This window comes from Desmodus rotundus, chromosome 7 (genome assembly GCF_022682495.2).
Source record: "Desmodus rotundus isolate HL8 chromosome 7, HLdesRot8A.1, whole genome shotgun sequence".
NCBI classification, from domain to species: Eukaryota; Metazoa; Chordata; class Mammalia; order Chiroptera; family Phyllostomidae; genus Desmodus; species Desmodus rotundus.
Genome location: NC_071393.1, coordinates 110130385 through 110140516, shown reverse-complemented (window position 1 = coordinate 110140516; position 10132 = coordinate 110130385). Strand labels below are relative to the sequence as shown.

General features: G+C 40.5%; 1 long non-coding RNA gene across 1 annotated transcript in view; it reads left to right on the top strand.

Annotated features, from left to right (window-relative positions):
* The window catches only part of LOC139441077 (uncharacterized), a 44809-nt gene extending 35250 nt beyond the window's left edge, over positions 1-9559 (top strand). The window contains exon 3 of the long non-coding RNA XR_011651471.1: positions 9510-9559. This is a non-coding gene — a long non-coding RNA (uncharacterized lncRNA). The remainder of the gene's footprint in view (positions 1-9509) is intronic.
* The last annotated feature ends 573 nt before the right edge of the window (positions 9560-10132 follow it).

The following is a 10132-nucleotide window of genomic DNA, read 5'->3' as shown; positions in this document are numbered from 1 at the left end:
CACTCTAATGCACATTAATGAAAAATATGTATTTATTTTGTTATTGCCAAGTTTAAGACTTAGCAAGTTGTTTCTAAAACTGAACTAATAGTGGAAACTTAACTGTGCCTTAAAAGTGTTTTCACAGTTTAGAGAGAAGTCAGGCTTTTTTTAGAATAAGGTCACAGAAGTTTATGATATAATCAGAGGTGTGTTCTCTCTTGGCTCCATTTGCAAGAGGGATACACTGAACTGGGGGTTAAAGTGGCCCCAGGGCACGCACTGGAAGTTATTGTAACCCAACTCTAATTTCTGGGAGGAGCGAGCACTTTCCTCAGGCATTCCCTCCCCTGCTAATAGACGCTTTGTATCCCTGCAGGAGCCCCAAAGAAGTCAAAGGCCATCCGATAAGGAAAACTTAATTTTTCATTCAGTCCTCATAAACCATTCTTCCCAGAGACTCTGGCAACCAATGAGACCACTGCCTTGTAGGACCAATGTAGAAACATTCACTACCATACTGGCAACTGAGATGCTGTGAGTACAAATTCCCTGACAAATGTGGTGCCATAGGTAGTTGAGTGTGTGGGCTTGGGTTCAAACCTCGACTCTATTACTCACTGGCCGCTTAACCGTGGACAAAACACTGCACTTCACTTCGCCTCAGTTTCCTCACCTGCAAAAATGGGCGACTACTATAGATGCCACCGTTCCTTTAAGTAAACTAAGAAATAAAAATTGCCGCCGATTAAACACAACATTGTCAAAATCACCCATTTAAGAAAAACTTTTAAAAATCTTTAGAGAGCCTGGAAAGAAGAGGGAAACGTCATTGTGAGAGAGAAACACTGAGAGGCTGCTTCCGTATCCACCCCACCTGGGGACTGGACCTGTAACCCAGGCATGTGCCCTGACCGGGAATAGAACGTGTGTGGCCTTTCGGTTTGTGGGATGATGCTCAACTGAGTCACACTGGCCAGGGCTCTAAACGACCCATTTGAAAATGTAAAAAATAAAAATAAAAATCAGTGTTTCACAGATGAGGAGATAGGATGGCACCTACTTCATGGTACTCAGGTGAAAGGACTGAGATAATTCATAATACTCAGCGTTTGTCACACAGCAAGCACTAATAAATGATTACTACTATTTTACTACCAGAAGGCGGTAGTTTGGGGAACTTCAGCATATCACTTAACCCTCTGTGCTTTATTTTTTTCATCTTTAAAATGAATGAGTAGCCAGATGGTCCTGCCACCCGAAATTGGGAAGAAAAACTAATTAAAAAACGTTTTTAGGTTCTTAGCAGCTCTAAATGTGAAACACTATCAATTCCTTCTGCTATTTATATTTTGTGTCTGAAAAATGATAAGGAAATATACTCTGTATATTTTTAATGTATGTATTAATTTAGTTAAAATTTCAAGGCCAATGAAAACTTTCCAGTTGGCCCTGGCTGTTGTGGCTCAGTTGGTTGGAGCATCATAGCAGATACCAAAAGGTTGAGGGTTCAATTCCCAGTCAGGGCATATACCTAGGTTGCAGGTTTTGTCCCCAGTTGGGGCACTTATGGGTTGCAACCAGTTGATGTTTCTCTCTCACGTAGTTGGTTCTCTCTCTCCCTTCTTCTCTTTCTAAAATTAATAAATGCATTTTTAAAATACTTTCAAGTTGGAATATTTATATTTCTATTGTAATTGTTTAAAAAGAAATTTTCATTTTTTTATCCTCCTCAATATAACTCTGATTTTCCTGAATTATTTTGTTTTATATTGACAGGGGAAACGTTACCTTAATATAGTATCTCTACATTGGATAAAACCTAAGGAAACAATACCTCATTGTGCAATTTTGCATACCTGTGAACTCCCACAAATTTTAGGAGACTAATAGAGTTAATCTCAGTTATATGGGTTATGTGAAAAAGGAAACTATATTCCAGATTATTGGAAATGGTCACTCAAGGGAGATTCAAATACTAGTCACTAGAGCCTTACTATTGGATTCCACTTTGAATAACATGGAGCTAGACCAATTGGGCCACTGAAGCGTGAGAGAAGTTCGGCTTAATTCAACTCTCAGTTATGGAATCTTTACTTATGAAGCAGGCATGATGTTAGGTGATAGAGATGCAAAGGAATTTACCATGTATAATGCGCACTTTTTTGTCCAAAGTTTTGAGGGAAAAATAAGGATGCGCGTTATACATGGGTGGTACCTTGTATCTGTTCTCGTGTTTTGTAATTATTTGCTACATAAAATTTCTTGTACCATAATATGTTCAAAAATAAATGCTAAAATCCCTTTATAATACAAAAAACAAGTATCTAAATATAAGTTAATAAATAATTGAATTGAAAAATTAAAACGAGATTTTTTCCTGAAAGTTTGGGCCAAAAACATGGGTGTGCATTATACACAGCAAAATACGGCAGATAAAGTCATTGCCCTCTCAGAATTTATAGTCTGGTAAGAAATAACAAAACAGTAAGATATATACTGTAGAAGCGACAGAGAGTACCAAGCAAGCAGTAACTAACTCCCTGGATAAGCAAAGAAAGGCGTTATGGGTTGCATAAGAGTTTATGAAATGGAGAGTTTGGGATAGTGTAATGCCTGCAAAAAGAAGTTTGCAAAGCTGTGGGTATAAAAAAACAGCTTTCGCGTAGCTCAGTGTGACTGCAGTGCAGAGTACATTGTGTGTGCGTGCGTGTTGGGGCCAGTTGTGGTGGTGACGAGACACGGGCAAAGAAGACTGAGGTAATATCATGAATGGCCTTAAGGAATTTGGAGTTTATCCCATAGGCAACAGGTATAGATTAAGAAGCGATTGGTGGTAGGCTCAAGAGATCATAATGACGAGTTAGCTGTAGAGTGGTGAGCATTATAGAGAAACTAGGAATGATTTCAGGTGTCTCACTTGGACTCCTGGGTGAGTGGAGGGGGCAGCATTCACTGATAAGGTACACAGGAGGGGCCGCCACAATGGGAAAAGCACATGGCTGAGACTCAGAAGACCTGGAGTTTGGGCTGACTTTCAAAAAACTCTCTTTGAAAAGGTCAGATCATGTTACTGAATTATATAACATACTACACCCCTCTGTGCCTCATGTTTCCATGTTTATGGAAACAAGAGGGAGAAGGATGCCAAGGTGACTTAGGAGTCAGGGTGCGCGAGTTCATTTCATGACTGATAATTACTGGCTGTGTGATTTGGGGCAAATTACTTAACCTAAGTGTTCGCTTTGGAAAATCAGGAGTAATAATAACACCTATGCATAAGGTTGTTTTATAACTCATGTGTCTGGCACATAGGTCCTCAATAAATATTTGTTCTTACTATTTTTATTATTATCCTACTATGCAGTTTCAAAATTGATTCCATGACACTTTTGGTGAGAAGAATATCATTAATAGACACATTGTTATTTATTTACTTTTAAAAGTTAAATTTATTGGAGTAACATTGGTTAACAGCAACATTATACTAAGTTTCAGGTGTACAGTTCTCTTATACATTTGTCCTTTAATTTGAGGCAGCCTAGCATAGTGGTTCATGAACTTACGGAGTTTAATTTGTATCTCCCACCTGCAAGCTGTGTGATCTTGGGCAAGTTGCTAACCTTGCTGAGCCTCACTTTACTCATCTGTAAAATAAAAATAATAAGACTGTCTATCTCGTAGGGTTGTTGTAAGGATTTAATGAGATAATGCCTGTAAAGTGCTTTGATGAGTGCCTGGCACACATTACTGCTTCTATACATGTTTGTTATTATCGTTGTTGTTATTATAATTGTTTTTAAGTTTTAAACTATAAACTGCTTGGGAATGAGCTACTCCATGGAGAAGGAGCCATTTTCCACGTCAGTGACTTTGTTTAGACCACAGAGCCGTCCCAGAAGAGACAGCCCTGTATTTAGCTAGGCTACACTTGGCGAGTCCTGTAGGCCAGTGCAGCCGTGGACTGCAGCTAGCCTCTGCAATGGCTCCTCTGAATTAACTGGGATGTCTTTCTCCTCCAGATTCTGTGTGGGAGGCTTATACATTTGGTTTGGTAATGAGTTTGCTTTTTGAGCCAAAGAAGAGAAGAGAATAAAAGAAGAGAGAAGGCGTGAGAGGTAATCATAGAAACCTGGAGACGTAGATTCTTCAAAATAAAAAAGGAGCCCGCATTTCTGCAGAAAAGCAAAAACAAGAGAAAAAACTAATAATCTCAAACCTCATTATAATTTAACTTTGAGATAGCACAAAATGACAGCAATGTGACTACTGAAGCCTGTTTTAACTATTAGCAGGACAAAGGAATGGAAATGGAATGTTTTAACGGGAGCATAAAGATAACCTCCTTGCTTGCAGGCTGTGAATACATTAGTGCACGACGTCCTGTTAGAGCTACCAAGTCTCTCTAAAGTGCTATGTCCCTTCCGATGGCAAATGATTGAAACATCTTTGTTGTGTATTTACTTCAATAAAATTCTTCAAACCCTTTAAGACATGTGCTTTCTGTAGTTAGAAGAATGCAAACTCATGACTGATAGTGTGAACAGGTAGGAAGCAGTGATGAATTCAGAGGGCACATTGCCTTGCATAGCTTTAAAAAGTATAAATTCACCTACTTTTTTTCCTGAAAAAAATTGTGTTTGTGTTAGAGTGTTGTAGATGGTTAAAAAGCACACGAGTTCCCCATTTTCCCACTGACTGACCGTGTCAGTTCCTTTGCTTCCCCACGTGTCTGTTACTACTATGATTATCACGATTACCATTTTTCTTTGACTTTTCCCATCCTACAAGTGCAAATTATGCCAAGTATCATTGCAAAACAGAAGTTGAATGGAAGAACCAGACATTGGTGTCTGTTTACATTAATTGCATAGGTTAGGAACTTTGTAATTTGATCTTGGGTAGTTGAGGAGGTCAGTGTCCATAATTATTTAACTTAAATCTTTTCCTATACATCACCTTAAGGGGAGTTCTGAAGAATTTATAAAATTTCAAGACAACTGAATTGACTCATTAAAATGGACTTCAAAATGATATCACAGGCCCTGACTGGTGTGGCTTAGTTGCTTGGGCATCGTCCTGCAAAGTGAAAGGTTGTGGGTTCAATTCCCTGTCACGGTACATGCCTGCGATGCAGGTTCGTCCCTGGTCGGGGCATGTGTGAGAGGCAACTGATCGATGTTTCTCTCTCACATCGATGTTTCTGTCCCTCTCCATCTCTCTCCCTTTCCCTCTCTCTAAAGATAAATAAATAAAATCTTTTAAAAAATTGATATCTGGGGCAGCTGCCCAATTGCAAAGCAGAGATGCAGCTCAGTACATGTTATTAAGTCTGTCACATCTGTTGAATTCATATGAGGATAGATAGCCCCCTGTACAGAAAAACACAAAAGAAGAAAGACAGTCTTTTTCCCCCTTGAGGCGCTTACGCTGTCTTTTGGAATTACAACTTTCTATGTACAATAAAGCAGAATATGGCATGGATCAGGTGACCAAAGTCAATGCCTCTTGCTACATTTTTATGACCTTGGGCAAGTCCCTTAAATCCTTGGAGGTTGAAGTTGCTTCATGTAAAAAATGAGAGGGTAGAAAAGATATTTTCTGATATCACTTTCAGCTCTAAACGTGTATGGTTCTGAGTGAATGCAAATTAACATGCTGTGAACAAATGCTTTTAATGCAGCAACACTGAGAGCATCCTAGGAGCTAAGAAATCTAATGGTGCTGTGGATGTAAAAGACAGGAACATTTGGTCCTGCTTCCACAAGGCTCACGAAACAAGAAGTAAGACTGACCAACAAGCAATTACAGTGCACGGTGCTCAGTGTGACAACTCCACCCCCAACTCAAGACCAAATTGACTGTGGTCCAGAAAAGAGCAGGGCTACCCCTCGGGTTAGGTGGGGCAGCCACCCGCCTGTGGTGGTGATGTATTTGATAATTCCCAAAACAGAAGCCAATGTCCATTGGGCAGTGAAGAGGGGAGGATACCTTTAGCAAAAGAAGTAACACTAACAAGGTATGCACCCTGTGCTTGAAGGGTTAACTTAACCATGGATATATCAATAGTGGAAAGTGATGGAGACAGGAAGAATTGTTTGAGACTTGATTGTGAAGAGCCTTATTGATGTGATCTCAAAGGCACTGAGGAACCGTGAAGAATAGGAGACAATCAGATTTCTTTCAGAAAGTTCACTCAGGTGGCACTGTGGAGTCTGCACAAGGGAGGGGGGAGGGAGGAGGAAGCTCTTACACTGTTTTGATGGTCCATGGGAGCAATGCTGAGAGCCTTTCCTAGGGCTGTGATGGTGGGAAAGGGGAGAAAAGGCACATTTGGGAAATGGTGAAGACATTGAATCAGTAGAATCTTTTTTTAAAATATATTTTATTGATTATGCTATTACAGTTGTCCCATTTTTTTCTCCCCTTTATTCCCCTCCACCCCATACCCTTCCCCCACCTTAGTTCATGTCCATGGATGATATATATAAGTTCTTTGGCTTCTCCATTTCCCATACTATTCTTAACCTCCCCCTGTCTATTTTGTACCTACCATTCATGCTTCTTATTCCTGTACCTTTACCTCGTTCTCCCCTTCACCGCTGATAACCCTCCATTGGATCTCTATTTCTGTGATTCTGTTCCTGTTCTAGTTGTTTGCTTAGTTTGTTTTTGTTTTTCTTTTTCTTTTTTGGTTCAGTTGTTGATAGCTGTGTTTCTTGTCATATTACTGTTATAAGGGCTTGGTGATGATGAACTCCTTTAATTTGACTTTATCTGGGAAGCACTTTATCTGCCCTTCCATTCTAACTGATAGCTTTGCTGAATAGAGTAATCTTGGATGTAGGTCCTTGCCTTTCATGACTTCGAATACTTCTTTACAGCCCCTTCTTGCCTGCAAAGTTTCTTTAGAGAAATCAGCTGATAAACTTGTGGGCACTCCTTTGTAGGTAACTCTTCTTTTCTCTTGCTGCTTTTAAGATTCTCTCCATATCTTTAATCTTAGGTAACTTAAAGATGATGTGCCTTGGTGTGTACTTCCTTGGGTCCAGTTTCTTTGGGACTCTCTGAGCTTTCTGGACTTCCTGGAAGTCTATTTCCTTTGACAGATCAGGGAAAGTTTCCTTCATTATTTGTTCAAATAAGTTTTTAATTTCTTGCTTTTCCTCTTCTCCTTCTGGCATGCCTATGATTCAGATGTTGGGATATTTAATGTTGTCCTGGAGGTTCCTAAGCCTCTTCTCATTTCTTTTTAATTCTCGTTTCTTCATTCTGTTCTGGTTGAATGTTTCTTTCTTCCTTCTGCTCTAAACTGTTGATTTGAGTCCTAGATTCCTTCCATTCACTGTTGGTTCCCTGTACATTTTCCTTTGTTTCACTTTTCATAGCCTTCACTTTTTCCTCTACTTTATGACCATACTCAACCATTTCTGTGAGCATCTTGATTACTAGTGTTTTGAACTGTTCATCTGATAGGTTGGCTATCTCTTTGTCACTTAGTTATATTTTTTCTGGAGCTTTGATCTGTTCTTTCATCTGGGCCATATTTTTTTTGTCTTGGCATGCCTGTTACATAGTAAGGGGTGGAGCCTTAGGTATTCGCCAGGGCAGGGCAACCCATGTGACTGCGTTGTGGTGCTGCATGTGGAGGAAGGGTCCTAGAGGGAACAGTGCCACTTGCTCAGCTCTCAGCTGGCTTTTAGTCACTTCTCTTGCTACCCACAAGCAAATTGGGCCCTTCTGGTGCAGATTCCCAGGTAGGTGGTTTTGTGTACGTTCTAAGACCCTGTGGGTCTCTCCCATAAACTGTCCTGTGATGCTGGGAGTTTCTCCTGCTGCTTCAAGCCCCACAGGTTTTCAACGTCAGAGGTTTTGAGGCTTTATTTCCCCACACTGGAACCCTGGGTTGTGTGGTCTGTCTCGCTCCCCATTTTTCCCTCCCAGTTTATCCACGTGCAAATGTGGGACCACCCATTCTGCTAGCCACCACCTCGCCTACCCAGTTCCTCCAGCCACCACCTTGCCATGAGTCCTCTCTGCCCCAGCTGCCCATCTCCTCCCCTCCTACTGGTCTGGATGAATGTTTCTTCTTTAACTCCTTGGTTGTTGGACTTTCCATACAGTTCAATTTTCTGTCAGTTCTGGTTACTTTTTGTTTTTAAATTTGTTGTTGCCCTTCTTTTGGTTGTGCGAGGAGGCAAAGTATATCTACCTATGCCTCCATCTTGGCCAGGTGAATCAGTAGAATCTATTGGATTCACTCAACAAATTTTTATTCAGTGACCAGTGCATGTCAGTCAGTGTAAACAATGAAGAGAATTTAAGTACTGCTGAAATGCTGGTAGAGGCATGGTCAGAGTGGATTGGAGTGAAATGGTACTAGTTTGGGTGGGCTTCCTGGAAGAGGTGAGGTCTGACCCAAATTTCTTGGCGGTGGCGGGGCGGGGGGGGGGGGTGGATTGTGAATTTTACTGTATGGCCAAGGGCTTGTGAGAAGGCAAAAATGAGATGACCGGAAGGTATGCTTGATTAGTAAAGAGAGTCTTTTGTTCATGTGAATGAAGATGGAGAGATAGGAAGCATGTGGGTGAGAAGACTGTCCAGAAACATCTAAATCTGGTATGCTATGCTAAGGGAAGTACTATAGGTTTTTAGAAGGAGAGGAATTATGTGGTATAATAGAAAAAATGATAGTATGAAATACTTGTAGATCTGGGTCATGCTACTCACTAGCTGGGTCAACATTCAAATCACTGAATATCTCCAAGGCCCACACTGTATTTGTGTGGTTACATGGAAACTCAGCTAAGAGACAGCTGCAATAGTCAATTTGAAAACACGTGTGAAGTGCAAACCATGGACCAGCCGATACATAGACACTGGGAACAAGAGGAATATGAAGGGATTAGGCTTGGGCAGCATCATAACACCCAGTCCCTCAGGTGCTTTAGGTACCACGGGAAACTGTGAAGAACAGCTTTCCCTGCTTCTGCTTTGGGTGGCTGTCCTGCTGCTTCCAGCATTCTTGGCCAAATTAATTGGGCCCATAACCTCACAGATTAAGTGGGTGTGGTTTCTCCCTGCCGATTTAAATAGACCTGAATGCTTCAATGGTTTTATAGTTTAATAGGAAGATAGACATATAACCAAATAAATTACAATGTGACAAGTGGTCCTTATTTCTGAAATAAAACAATTCAGTCTGCTGAATTGGGCTGCACCCTAATTTTAGGGTCTCAACTCAAATGTTTCTTTCTGTTTCCTTCTAAAATATTGTGCTGAGTCCTGACAAGAAGAGGTGCCCTGATGGCCCAGGAGAGAATGTTTTTCCATGGACTGGGCAAGAACTTGAGACAAGGGAAATGTGGTTCTTCTTGCCCACTACAAAATTCATCCTGGATTTTCTGGCCGACAGTTACCCTGCCTAATCTGCCTGTGTGCCTTCTCATCTTTCCCTGTCCTGGCCCTTCTCAGGCTGCTGACCTGAGGAAAATGGACTGACGAAAATAACCTTTCTTTTTCTTCTGTAGATGTTCTCCCAGAAGAGGATCACCAAGCTGGAGAGTCTGCAGACCTGGGCTCTGTCATTATTTAGATATGAAAATTAAGGCAAGTCATTTATCCTTTTGGGTGTAATTTGCTCAACAGTTAAAAAGGGATTAACTGTCCTTCTTACTCAAAATGCTAATATGAGGATGAAACACTTTTTGAGAAGACATTTTTGCAGGATTCTTTAGAGAAGCACTAAACACAATGCACCATTTAATTATTACTCTTTCTATAGCTTTTTCTAGCCTCCAGTATCTACTCTCCATTCTGTACCTTCATCGGCTGCCTTAAAGCATTCCTCTTAAATTTTTGCAATTTGAGTCAAACTACTGATAGGCAGCCATAATTCACATTCTTACTGAGGGACACCTGAAGTCGGCTTTCACTCCTAAGCAGGTATCTAAAGACAGATTTATATTTCTTTTTCAAAAAAGGAAATGAAAACCTCAATAAAAAAAGTTGACTGACAACCAGATAAAAGAAGGAATGTCTTTCAGGCTTTCCAAGAAGACAGAATAGGAGTCTTAAAATATAAATTACTTTTTAATGGTGTCTTGAAAAAGTGTTATTCTCAATCATCTGTCCCTCTTATCCCTGTTCTTGA